General features: G+C 44.1%; 2 non-coding genes across 2 annotated transcripts; both read right to left on the bottom strand.

The window, feature by feature from the left end:
• Positions 1 to 810: 810 nt before the first annotated feature.
• TRNAN-GUU (transfer RNA asparagine (anticodon GUU)) lies at positions 811 to 884 on the bottom strand. Its single transcript has one exon. It is a non-coding gene; the product is annotated as a tRNA-Asn (tRNA).
• A 12,245-nt stretch (positions 885 to 13,129) lies between these two features.
• Positions 13,130 to 13,201, bottom strand: TRNAG-UCC (transfer RNA glycine (anticodon UCC)). The gene has a single exon. It is a non-coding gene; the product is annotated as a tRNA-Gly (tRNA).
• Positions 13,202 to 13,660: the final 459 nt, after the last annotated feature.

The following is a 13,660-nucleotide window of genomic DNA, read 5'->3' as shown; positions in this document are numbered from 1 at the left end:
AATTTTTTCTATTTTTAGTAGAGACGGGGTTTCACTGTGTTAGCCAGGATGGTCTCGATCTCCTGACCTCGTGATCCACCCGCCTCTGCCTCCCAAAGTGCTGGGATTACAGGCGTGAGCTACCGCGTCTGGCCAGAAACTATTTAAGTTTTTAACTTAAAATATTTAAATTTTTAAAGGCACTTTTCTATAGAGATCTTGTAAAAACAACTCTTATTTTTTAAGCCTTTCCACATAGTTTAGTTGCTTCTTCACAACTTACTGCTCTTCATCCAATTTAGTATATAAATTACTAACTCTAACTGCTTCTTCTCATCTCTATTTCCTCATAAGTGTTCCCGTGCCACGTAAAACTTGTATTAAAGAAATTCGATCTATAGTCTATTAACGTAATTCTCAGGTGCAGTCGGGACCCTAAGAGAATGGAGGTGGAGTTTTGCTGCCCTGCACCCTTTAAAATTTCAGAGAGGTCATTGGGTTTCTCCAGCTCTTTAGCATCTGCTGTGGGAATTAATTGAGCGAGAGAGCCATACTTGTTTTCCTTAGTACCAGCACTCACCTGCAAAGTCTTGCTGGCTGCGAGGTTCTGCAGGAAAGCAGCTCTCAAAGGATTTGTTTCTGGAGGGAAAAGTACAGGAGCCTCTAGTTCAGTACTAGAGGACCTCTAAACGTGTAGGGTGGAGGATGTTATGAAACGTGTTTTACAAAGCAACCATTGTGTAGGATTTTAGGTTAGAAGTAGAACTTCTGGATCTGAAAAGAAGAATGGAGAAAAATAGTAACAAAGGAATTGGAATCTAAAATTTCAGCCGTCCCTGGGTGGGCTCGAACCACCAACCTTTCGGTTAACAGCCGAACGCGCTAACCGATTGCGCCACAGAGACTAACACGAATGGACTGTGCTTGCAGATCATATTTATAGATATTTAGGTAAACACATGACGATTTCGCTACCTAGAGTTCTGGTTCACTACTACGTGACTGCAAGTCTAAGTCTGAGTTGGGTAATTCTAAAACCTACAACATGAAACCATTCCTGCTATGTGACATTCAGATACTTGCTTGCTTCCTCCCCAGTTTCTTAGCAGCAGCAGAAAGCAATTGACTCCCAAAGTCGAGACCCAGACACGAGTAAAATCAAATTTACTATTGGCTTGAGGAAATGGGGAATGGAGAAAGGGTGTGGTGAGTGTTGGGAGAATAGCTCATTGCTGATTTGAACTAGAGATCCACACTTAGGAAGTCAACTTGATGTCCTTAAATCGGTAGTTTTTTGAAGCCCAGTTACATCACTTCTTTCTGAATTTCAAACCTACATGCTAAGTGTTTGTTCAAAGAGGTAAGTTAAGTGTGGAAGTGAGCTCTGAAGGACTCCCAGAATATGATTCTCAAGCTTAAATAGCCCATGGGAAAGTACTAAATATCCCATGGGAAGGTACAAAGACATCTGGGACACAAGAGATTGAGCAAGTTGAACAAATAAGCACCCCTCCGCTCCAAACAATCAAAATTATCCCTGATGGGTCATGGCTTTTCATAGGGAATCACTAATTTATGATTAGTTCGATTATATTTAAGTTTTACACTGAAACATGCACCAGATCTATCAATTATTTTGACTCAAGAAAATCAATTGTAGTAATGAATGTAATTCCCACAAATCTTTGGCATTTGCAAAGCTGTTAACTTTTTGAAGTTTTCTACAGTCTGGACAATTTTTATGAAACCCTCTAATATTTCTACCAGTAGCTTCCATGACATGTTCAGAGGTTTCTATTACAGAAACCCAGGCCACCCATACATCTCACTTAGGCTGAGAAAACAGTGTCACACCCAATATTGTAAGTCAATACAGTTAAGTCTTTCAAATAGCAACAATTTAGTTGACTCTATGTAAAAGACCAGGTCAAAATGAGCTTTATAAAACGGAAAATAATAGGATGTTATTTTCTGGCTTGATGGTCAAGCAGCCCCAGATGGAAGACTTCTATGTCTCCAGTATACTTATTGGTTTGATTCAAACATTTCTGTTAAAAGTTCCAGTGGCGAGATTTGCTAGAAACTTTGAGAGACATCAAAGAGGCCCTGGATCCACAGAGTTGGAAGACATTTTTTCCCCTTAACCTTTCTTAAGAGGTCCTCATAAATAATTATTTGAAAAAAAAAGTGAGACATGGTAGTTGCATGACCTAAAAGGGGTGTAACTGCAGTAATCCATGAACACTGGCTCAGCTACTTGAATGGCAAAGTAATTGCCTACTACCACTTTAAGTAGAGCTCAAAAGGGCTGAGAATGCAGATCAGACTAGCGATGAACACTGTTTATAAACAGAAGGATCATGCCAGGAAGAGGCATAGGCTGGCAAGAAAAGAATGGGAATGGTGCATACTCTGTGAAATCAAAATTAGAGAGGCACGATTGCAGTGGTATAAGAACAAATGTACAGCCAAATGTCAGTGTAGAGAACATATATGAAAATATCTTTCCTGATATGCACAGAAGCTGTAGGGTGAAGTAGACAGAGCTCTGCAGTTTCCTTTGGGGGAAGCCATAAGACTCACAATAAGATCTATACAGAAATGAACAAACGGATGAAGAGCAGAGCTGATCTGTGGGAAAGAGAAAATGGGAAAATTTAGAGATCAAATCTGGGCACAGAATATAGGGGCATTCTCAGTGTGTTTCTTGTTATTTTGAGATGAGATTGAGACCATCAGATAGAACTATATCCTGACACCCAACCACCAAAAGCTCTTTGGTCAGCTTAGCTGCTGTGTTTCACCCACTGATTCCTTTAACTCCACATTTCCACCCTTGCTGCCAGAGTGTTCTAACTAGCTGGATCTCTAAAGATTCATTTTATACATCCAGAATAGGCAAGCAACTCGAACATGTTGGCAGTAAGCAAACACACACACACACACACACACACACACACACACACACACGCCCCCAATATAATCCCATTAGAAAGTAGGCAAAGGACATTTCCCAAAAAAAAGACATGGGAATGGTCAACCAACAGTTGTATGAAGAAAATGCTCAATATCACAAGTGGTCAGAAAAATACGAATCAAAACCACAATGAGATATCATCTTACCCCAGTTAGAAGAGACATTATTTAACAGACAAAAGAAAACACCCCAAAACCTAACAAATCCAGATGATGAGGCAGAAAAAAGGTAGGTCTTAGACACCGTTGGCAGAAAAGTAAATAAGTACACTCACCATAAAAAAAAACAGCATAGAAATTTCTCAAGAAAAGCAGGCTGGGCATGGTGGCTCACCCCTGTAATCCCAACACTTTGGGAGGCCGAGATAGGTGGATCACCTGAGGTCAGGAATTTGAGACCAGCCTGGCCAACACGGTGAAACTGCGTCTCTATTAGAAATATAAAAAAATTAGCCAGGTGTGGTGGTGCATGCCTGTAAGCTCAGCTAGTTGGGAGGCTGAGGCAGGAGGATCGCTTGAACCTGGGAGGCAGAAGTTGCAGTGAGCCAGGATCATGCCATTGCACTCCAGTCTGGGCTGGAGCAAGACTCCGTCAAAAAAAAGAAAGAAAGAGAGAGAGAAAAGAAAGAAAGAAAAAGAAAGAAAGAAAGAAAGAGAAAGAAAGGAAGGAAGAAAGAAAGAAAGAGAAAGAGAAAGAAAGAAAGGAAGAAAGAAAGAGAAAGAAAGATAGAAAGAAAGAAAGATAGAAAGAAAGAAAGAAAGAAAAGCAAACAAAGGTACAACTTCTGTAGAATCCAGGAAACTCACAGCTGAGTATTTATCCAACGCAAAGGAAATCCAGATATCAGACAGATACCTGCGCCCCCATGTTTAATGCCGTACTATTCACAATCACAGAAATATCGAATCAACCTAAACGTCCATCAGCCGCGAAAAAGATAAAGAAAATGTGGCATATATACACCATGGAATACTATTTGGCTATTGTATTAGTCAGAGTTCCCTAGAGGGACAGAACTAATAGAAGAGAGCGAGACAGAGAGAGAGAATTAATTATATATTATATATATGATATTACATAATTTATATGATATATATTTATTATATGTTATACATTATATATAAAATATATAATATATAATATATTATATATAAAATATATAATATATTATATATTATATAATATATTAAACATATAATATATTATATATAAAATGTACAATATATTATATATTATATATAAAATATATTATATATTACATATATTATATATTACATATAATATATATTATATATTACATATAATATATATTATATATAGAATATATTATATATTATATATAAAATATATTATCTATTATTTAGAAAATATATATTATTTAGAAAATATATTATAAATATATAATATATTTTATAATATATAATTATATAATAAACTCCATATATATATACATATATAGCTCATATTAGTTCTCTCCCTCTAGGGGACCCTGGCTAATATATATGGAGTTTATTATATAATTATATAATAAATTATATATACATAGAGAGAGAGAGTTTATTAAGTATTAACTTACATGATCACAAATTCCCAAAATAGGCTGTCTGCAACCTTGAAGAGAAAGGAGAGTCAGTCTGAGTCTCAAAACTGAAGAACTTGGAGTCAGATATTTGAGGGCAGGAAGCATCCAGCATGGGAGAAAGATCTAGGCTGAGAGTCTAGGCCCGTCTCATGTTTTCACATTTTTCTGCCTGCTTTATATTCACTGGCAGCTGATTAGATTGTGCTGACCAGATTAAGGGTGGGTCTGCCTTCCCTAACCCACTGGCTCAAATGTTAATCTCCTTTGGCAACACCCTCACAGACACACCCAGGATCAATACTTTGCATCCTTCAATCCAATCAAGTTGACACTCAGTATTAACCATCACAAGTACACCCCTTGTAAACTCAAACCCATACACGTCTTCTGAGATCATACATAGTCTTCAAATAAAGACAATAATAAGGTCATAATTATGCCTAACATAATACAACTATCCTTTGTACAACCAGAAATGCACCAATCCCCAACCCAAATACTATTACACAAAGTTAACATACTTAAATTCTGATATGAAGTCAATAAATCTTATGTCACATGATAAAGAAAAAGGAAATAAAATGATGATATTTTCTTAGTACAAGTGTATACATGCACAAACATGTTTTTAACAAAAGAAGGAGGAAATACACATGACAATTACAGTCCTCGTTTCTGCAGCTGGTCACGTGGTGATAGCTGGTATTGATGACTACCCTCTTCTACTACTCATTCTATATTCTCTTTGCCTTCAGCAAGCACCTCAGCAGTTCATAGTTTTTTTTTCCTGGTGGAATGACCCAAACTTTCATTCTTGAGGGATCTGGACCATTTGTAGTCTTGCCTGGATTGGGCGGTTGTAGTTTCCCATCGACTATAATCGTAGGGCAGGGTAATACTAAGAGATGCCCTAATGGATCTCCTGTATTCCATGCATACTCTTCCTTACCTCCATTATAGAGCAGTATACTGATTTCATCTTGATAGTCTGGATCAATCACCCCAGCCAACACTGTAACTCCCTTCTTAGCCTGTTGACTTAAAGGTAGGAGGAGCCCAAAGTGTCTAGGTGGCAATCTCAGCTTCCGGTTTAATGGAATCATTCTTGTGTCTCCTGGTGGCAGTGTTCCTCCCCCTGGAACTAAGACCTCCAGGCCAGCAGAATGTAATGTCATGGGAACAGGAAGAAAAATTTTGCTTGTGGAACACTATGGGTGATGGTGAGTTGTGCCACTTCCACTTCCATCCCTTGATTCCTGGACCCGTGAATCCTGGCTATGGGAGAAACACTATCATATATTGGATGCTGATTTAGAGCATACACGGCTTTCTAGAGAACTTTGCCCCAGGCCTGCAAAGTATTGTCACCTAGTTGGCATTGTAATTGTGACTTCAAAAGGCCATTCCACCATTCTATCAATCCAGCTGCTTCAGGATGATGGGGAATATGGTAAGACCAGTAAATTCCATGGGCACGAGACCACTGCCACACTGCTTTTGCCATAAAGTGAATGCGTTGGTCAGAGGCAATGCTGTTGGGAATACCATGATGGTGGGTAAGGCATTTCATGAGTTCACGGATGGTAGTCTTGGCAGAAGCATTGCATGCAGGATAGGCAAACCCATATCCCAAGTAAGTGTCTATTCCAGTGAGGACAAAACTTTGACTTTTCCATGATGGGAGAGGTCCAATATAATCAACCTGCCACCAGGTAGCTGGCTGATTACCCCGAGGAATGGTGCCATATTGAGGACTCAGTGTTGGTGTCTGCTGCTGGCAAATTTGGCACTCAGCAGTGGCTGTAGCCAGGTCAGCCTTGGTGAGTGGAAGTCCATGTTGCTGAACCCATGTGTAACCTCCATCCCTGCCACGATGGCCACTTTGTTCATGGGCCCACTGGGCGATCACAAGGGTGGCTGGGGAAGGAGGCTGAGTGGTGTCCATAGATCGGGTCATCCTATCCACTTGATTATTAAAATCCTCCTCTGCTGAGGTCACCTGTTGGTGGGCACCTACATGGAATACAAAAGTCTTCACAGTTTTTGACCACGCAGAGAGGTTCATCCACATACCTCTTCCCCAACTTTGTCACCAATTTTCCAGTCATGCTTCTTCCAAGTCCCTGACCATCCAGCCAAACCACTGGCCACAGCCAATGAATCAGTATATAATCACATATCTGGCCATTTCTCCTTCCATGCAAAGTGCACAACTAGGTGCACTGCTCAAAGTTCTGCTTACTGGGAAGATTCCTCTTCACTGCTGTCCTTCAGGGGTGTCCTAGAAAGGGGGGGCTGTAGTGCTCCAGCTGTCCACTTTTGTGGGGAAAAGAAAGAGAGATCAGACTGTTACTGTGTCTATGTAGAAAGGGAAGACATAAGAGACTCCATTTTGAAAAAAACCTGTACTTTAAATAATTGCTTTGCTGAGATGTTGTTAATTTGTAGCTTTGCCTCAGCCACTTTGACCCAACCACTTTGACACAACCTGGAGCTCACAAAAACATGTGTTGTATGAAATCAAGGTTTAAGGGATCTAGGACTGTGCAGGACGTGCCTTGTTAACAAAATGTTTACAAGCAGTATACTTGGTAAAAGTCATCGCCATTCTCTAGTCCCAATAAACCAGGGGCACAATGCACTGTGGAAAGCCACAGGGACCTCCACCCTTGAAAGGGGGGTATTGTCCAAGGTTTCTCCCCATGTGATAGTCTGAAATATGGCCTCAGGGGATTAGAAAGACCTGACTGTCCCCCAGCCCGACACCCGTAAAGGGTCTGTGCTGAGGTGGATTAGTAAAAGAGGAAAGCCTCTTGCAGTTGAGATAGCGGAAAGCCACTGTCTCCTGCCTGCCCCTGGGAACTGAATGTCTCAGTCTAAAACCCAATTGTACATTAGTTCAATTCTGAGATGAAAGAAAAACTGCCCTGTGGTGGGAGGTGAGACATGTTTGCAGCAATGCTGCCTTGTTATTCTTTACTCCACTGAGATGTTTGGGTGGAGAGAAACATAAATCTGGCTTACGTGCACGTCCAGTCATAGTACCTTCCCTTGAACTTAATTATGACATAGATTCTATTGCTCACGTTTGTTGCTGACCTTTCCCCTTATTATCACCCTGCCCTCCTACTACATTCCTTTTTGCTGAAATAATGAAGATAATAATCAATAAAAACTGAGGGAACTCAGAGACTGGTGCCGGTGCAGGTCCTTGGTATGCTGAGCGCTGGTCCCCTGGGCCCACTGTTGTTTCTCTATACTTTGTCTCTGTGTCTTATTTCTTTTCTCAGTCTCTCATCCCACCTGACTAGAAGTACCCACAGGTGTGGAGGGGCAGGCCACCCCTTCAACTTTTGGGTGGTGTCTGCATATTGAGCAAAACCATCTGTGAATCAGACCCTAGTCTTCTCTTCCTCTGTCAACTGATCATAGGGAACTTCCAATGAAGCCATTGGTGCAGGCTGGGGGAAAGAAGGCAGGGTGGCAGGAGTGGAGACCATGGCCATTTGAGCCACCTCCTCATGTAATTTACTTGTGCCTTCAGGACCAGCTTGAGCCTGATAACATATATACCACTTCGATTGGATGATGGAATGCTGCTGTGCATGACTGACTTTATGGCTAGATGGGTCAGAAAGCACCAAGTTCATGATAGGTAGTTTAGGTTGCATGGTGACTTGACCCATACTCAAACGTTCAGTTTCCACCAAAGCCCAGTAACAGGCCAAGAGCTGTCTCTCAAAAGGAGAGTAGTTATTTGCAGAAGATGGCAGGGCCTTGCTCCAAAATCCTAGAGGCCTCTGCTGTGATTCACCTATGGGGGCCTGCCAAAGGCTCCAAACAGCATCCCTATCTGCCACTGACACCTCAAGCACCATTGGATCTGCTGGATCATATGGCCCAAGTGGCAGAGCAGCTTGCGCAGCAGCCTGGACCTGTTGCAGGGCCTTCTCCTGTTTTGGACCCCACTCAAAACTGGCAGCCTTTCAGGTCATTTGATAAATGGGCCAGAATAACACACCCAAATAAGGAATATGTTACCTCCAAAATCCAAATAGGCCCACTAGGTGTTGTGCCTCTTTCTTGGTTGTAGGAGGGGCCAACTGCAGCAACTTATCCTTCACCTTAGAATGAATATCTCGACAGGCCCCACACCATTGGACCCCTAGAAATTTTACTGAGGTGGAAGTTCCCTGAATTTTAGTTGGATTTATTTCCCATCATTTGGCACGCAAATGTCTCATGAATAAGTCCAGTGTGTTTGCTACTTCTTGCTCACTGGATCCAGTCAGCATAATGTCATCAATGTAATGGACCAGTGTGACATCTTGCAGAAGCAAAAAGTGATCTACATCTCTCTGAATAAGATTATGACACAAAGCCGAAGAGTTGATATACCCTTGAGGTATATTGCTGGCCTTGCCAGCTGAAGGCAAACCACTTCTGGTGGACCTTCTGGACAGGAATGGAGAAAAAGGCATTTGCCAACTCAATGGCTGCATACCAGGTACCAGGAGATGTATTAATTTGCTCAAGCAATGAAACCACATCTGGTACAGCAGCTGCAACTGGAGTCACCCTTGGTTAAGCTTATGATAATCCACTGTCATTCTTCAAGATCCATCTGTCTTCTGCACAGGCCAAATGGGAGAGTTGAATGGGGATGTGGTGGGAATCACCACCGTTGCGTCTTTCATATTCTTGATGTCACCATCAAGGGATGTGATATTGTTTTTTATTTACTATTTTTCTAGGTAGGGGCAGATCTAATGGCCTCCATTTGGGCCTTCCCACCATAATAGCCTTACCAGTCGGGGAGCCAATGTGGGGGTTCTGCCAGCTGCTAAGTATGTCTATGCAAATTATGCATTCTGGCACTGGGGAAATGACCACAGGATGAGTCTGGGGACCCACTGGATCCACTATAAGTCGGACTGAGCTAAAACTCCATTAATTACCTGACCTCCATAAGCCCCTACTTTAACTGGAGGGCCACAACGACGTTTTGGGTACCCTGGAATCAACGTCAGCTCAGAGCCAGAGTCCAGTAGTCCGTGAAATATCTGATCATTTATCTTTCCTCAATGCATAGTTACCCTGGTAAAAGGCCAGAGATTTACTTGGGGAAGGATTGGAGAAAGATTCATTGCATAAATTGTGGGTAATGTAGTGGGGTCCTTCCTCAAGGGGAACTGGCCTCTTCTTCATTCAAAGGGTTCTGGGTCTGTAAACTGGCTCAAGTCTGGAAATTGATTGAGGGGCCATGATTCTCTGTTTTTATCATTCAAATTAGCCTTTTGTACCTTCGACGTAGAATTCTCCTTATATAAATTAAATAGAAATTCAGTAGGCTTCCTACCAATTTAACTTCTAGGAACACAGTGATTAATTAGCCAATGCCAGAGCTCTACATGAGTCAGACTATTGTGATTGCTGCTTTGTCTCTGCTGTCCATTACGGCAGTTACACCCACCTTGTCTTTGACGATTGAGTGCCACCACTTGGCCCCTGCCACCTTGGGATCCAATTATTCCCATTGTAAGTAAATTTTGTAGTTGGGTGACTGCGGTTCCCACTGTTAGATCTGACATATAGAGAAGAGTAATTACAGGGCTCTTCAAAGATGTAGGTGCTGCCCTCACAAATCTATTCCACAAGGCATTAATTGCAAGGGTATATCTTCTGGACCCTCCCAGCTGGGATGAGTAGGTCTAAAGTGACTAATTCACCTCACCATCCCAATCTCCCTAAGCCTTTGGATCCATTCCTCTACATTAAACCAAGGGAGATCAGGCATTTCCAGCTTGTTAACAGTGGGCCATCTTTTAATCCATATCTCAGCTAACCAAGCAAATAAGCTATTAGAACCTTTTTTTTTTTAAACTCCCTGAGCTGCAACATTAAATGGAGAGTCCCTACTTAGTGGGCCCAAATCAATAAATTCAGCCAGATCCACCTCTATGTTCCTTCCACCATTATCCCATACCCTCAATATCCATTCCAATGCCTGTTCTCCAGATTTCTATTTATATAAATTAGAGAACTCAAGCAGTTCTTTTTGATTGTAGTGCAACTCCTCATGGGTCACACTTTCAACCTCACCTCTAGGAGCCTGCCAGGACTTTAGTCTAGTTATAGGTCTAGAAGCAAACAGAGGTGTTGGGAGTGGCTCCCAAGGAGAGTCAACATTATTTTGCCTGGCAACTGCCTCAGCGGAGGTCATCACTGTTGCCTCAGGCAGCACAGGGTTTATCTCCTCAGACAAAGGTGGAGAGGCTGATGGCAGCATGGGTCAAGGAGGGGATGCTGCCACTACTGGGGATGGGGAAGCTGTTCCTTCTGGCCAAAAAGGTTCATCAGAGTTTACAAGCTCAGTGTCCCCAGCTTCATCAGGGAACTCCCACACATCCCCATTCCAAGTTGCAGGGTCCCATTCTTTTCCAATCAATGCCCTCACTTTAACAGTAGACACCTGGCAAGGCTGTGCATGCACCTTTCATTGCAGATCAGCCGCTGACATAAGAGCTTGTGTCTGTTTTTCCACAATTTCAGCTGTTTCCCTACAGGAGATAAGACTCTCACTCAGGAAAATCTTAGCAGATTTGAGGCTCAGTATCTGCTTCTGAAGCTGAAAGACAGAATCCCTGAGTTCATCATTTTCTTTCATCAATTTGTCCACTGAACTTAGGGGCAAAAAAACAGCTTCATTACATTCATTGGTTCTCCACATATGTCCAAAGGTATTATGTATAGAGTCACTAAACTCCTTGACTCTCACAAGTGGTGAATCAGGAGTGTCAAATGCATTTGTTTTGCATAACTTTCTAAACAGTTCACACCAAGGACTATCAGTGTTTTCCATAGTATTAGAAGTAGAGTCTTTAGCATTATTGGGTCTAATCATATTAAGTAGCTGACTCCAGAAACCTCAAAACCAATGAGAGAATTCCATCCTTAATATTCTATTCCTCTAGAACTACTTCTGGTACCAAAATCTGTACAAGTCAGGGTTCCCTAGAGGGAAAGTACTAACAGGATATATGTATATATATCCACACATACAAACACACACACGCACATACATAGAAGTTTATTATTAACCTACACAATCACAAAGTCCCAAAATACACTGTTTGCAAGCATGAGGAGGAAGGGCAGCTAGTCCAGGGGTCAAAACAGAAGAACTTGGAATCCAATGTTAAGAGGGCAGGAGGCATCAGGCATGGGAGAGAGATGTAGGTGGAGAAGCTAAGCCACTCTCCCCTTTTCACGTCTTTCTGCCTGCTTTATATGGGCTGGCAACTGATTAGATTGTGCGCACCAGATTAAGTACGGGTGGGCCTTCCCCAGCCTATTGACTCAAATGTTTATGTCCTTTGGCAACACCATCACAGATACACCTAGCATGAGTACGTTGCATCCTTCAATCCAATCAAGTTGACACTCATTATTAACAAACATAGCCATAAAAAAAAAAGAATGAAATCCTGCCATTGGCAGCAAAATGACAGACACCGGAGGTCATGATGTAACATCAAATGAGCCGGGCACAGAAAGACAGAGAGGGCAGGTTCTCACTACTATCGTGGCAGCACAAAAAGTTCACCTTGTGGAGGTAGAGAGTAGAACGATAGACACCAGAGGCTGGAGAGGGTGTGTAGGTGACTGGGGTGAAGAGAGGTTGGCGAAATGGGTATGAGCATGTGGGTAGATGGAAGGAATACGTTCTAATGTTCTATGGCAGACTAGAGCGACTAGAGGTAACAATGATGTATTAGAGTGTGTTTCCAAAGAGCTGGAAGACAGCATGTGAGATGTTTCCAACAGGTAGAGATGACAGATACCCATTGGATGGATACCCACAGATACCGTACAACCCCTCAGTTGATCATGGATCATTACGCAATGTACAAGCATCACCACATGTCACAGGAATCCCACCAATATCATGTCTGCATGAAGAAAAACATAGTCATGCTGGAAGAGTGATTGTCACAGCTCTGCCTCCCCAGTGCCATAGCCCGTGGTCTCGGCTCCTCAAGTTCTGCTGCCATTTCTACCAAAGCCGCTGACACCCGTGGAGCCCAATCAGGGATCCCGCGCTCAGGGTCTGGCATGCCTTGGAAAAGCCAGTGAGCTTGCTGGCATGAGTGGCTCTGGCGGGTGGCCCACTCATTAGGCGTAGATCCCCCTCAGCCGAGAGAGAAGTGGCCCGTCAGCCACCCGGCTTGGATTGGCGGAAGCCGCTCTGCTTCACACTACTGGAGCATTCCGTGGCCAGAAGAGAGTGCGAGGGTGCTGCTGGTGGTGGTGGTGGGTCACCTGGCGACAATCCGAGGAGAAAGCTTGACCTGGCCAGTGGGCTTGGCCGCTGAGAAACAGTGGCAGCGAGGTGAGCACATGACAAGGAAGAGCTGCGAAGCCGATGTTGCGAAGGTGGCGTCAGCCAGGCCAAAAGGACAGATGGGTGGAGGTAGGTAGCACACCCTCCAAACACCGCAAGCCTCCTTCCCGGGAGGACAGGCACACAGCCACAGGCCAAGCTGCGACGCGAGCTCCGCGCCCGGGATCTCCGCAAAAGGTCCGCCCGATGCGTTGGCCGGGAATCGAACCCGGGTCAACTGCTTGGAAGGCAGCTATGCTCACCACTATACCACCAACGCCGCACGGCCCGGGCAGCCCCGCCACGCCGGCCCGGGGCTCCCACCAGCGCGCCGCCGACGCCCGGGGCAGGCCGGCCCCGACGCCCGGTCCGTCCGCCCGCCCGCAGCTCCGCGCTGCCGCGGCCCCGCCAAAGGCCGCCCGCGCCCCACCGGTGCAAGGCCAGCGCGGCTGATGCGCTCCGCCCGCCTGCCTCTGGGGGCGCTCTCGCTCCCTCGCCGCCTACGGCCCCCAGAGCCCTTCCCCAACAGGTGCCCGGGGGGGACACGGCCGGCGACGACAGGGTCCCCACTCCTACGCCTCCCACCGGGCGCAGGGCCCCGTGTGTCGCAGAAAGCCTCTTCCGACAACCATTTTGGGCCGGCAGCTCGTTGGGCGCCGTGCAGGGCCAGAGGAGGCCGCCTGGCTGCGGCGACCAAGCCGCGGGCGAGAATAAAAGACAGGAGGGCAAGGAGGCCCAG

Source organism: Pan troglodytes, chromosome 1, assembly GCF_028858775.2.
Source record: "Pan troglodytes isolate AG18354 chromosome 1, NHGRI_mPanTro3-v2.0_pri, whole genome shotgun sequence".
NCBI classification, from domain to species: Eukaryota; Metazoa; Chordata; class Mammalia; order Primates; family Hominidae; genus Pan; species Pan troglodytes.
Note: the sequence above shows the minus strand (reverse complement) of the source record. Positions and strands in the feature narration are given on the sequence as shown.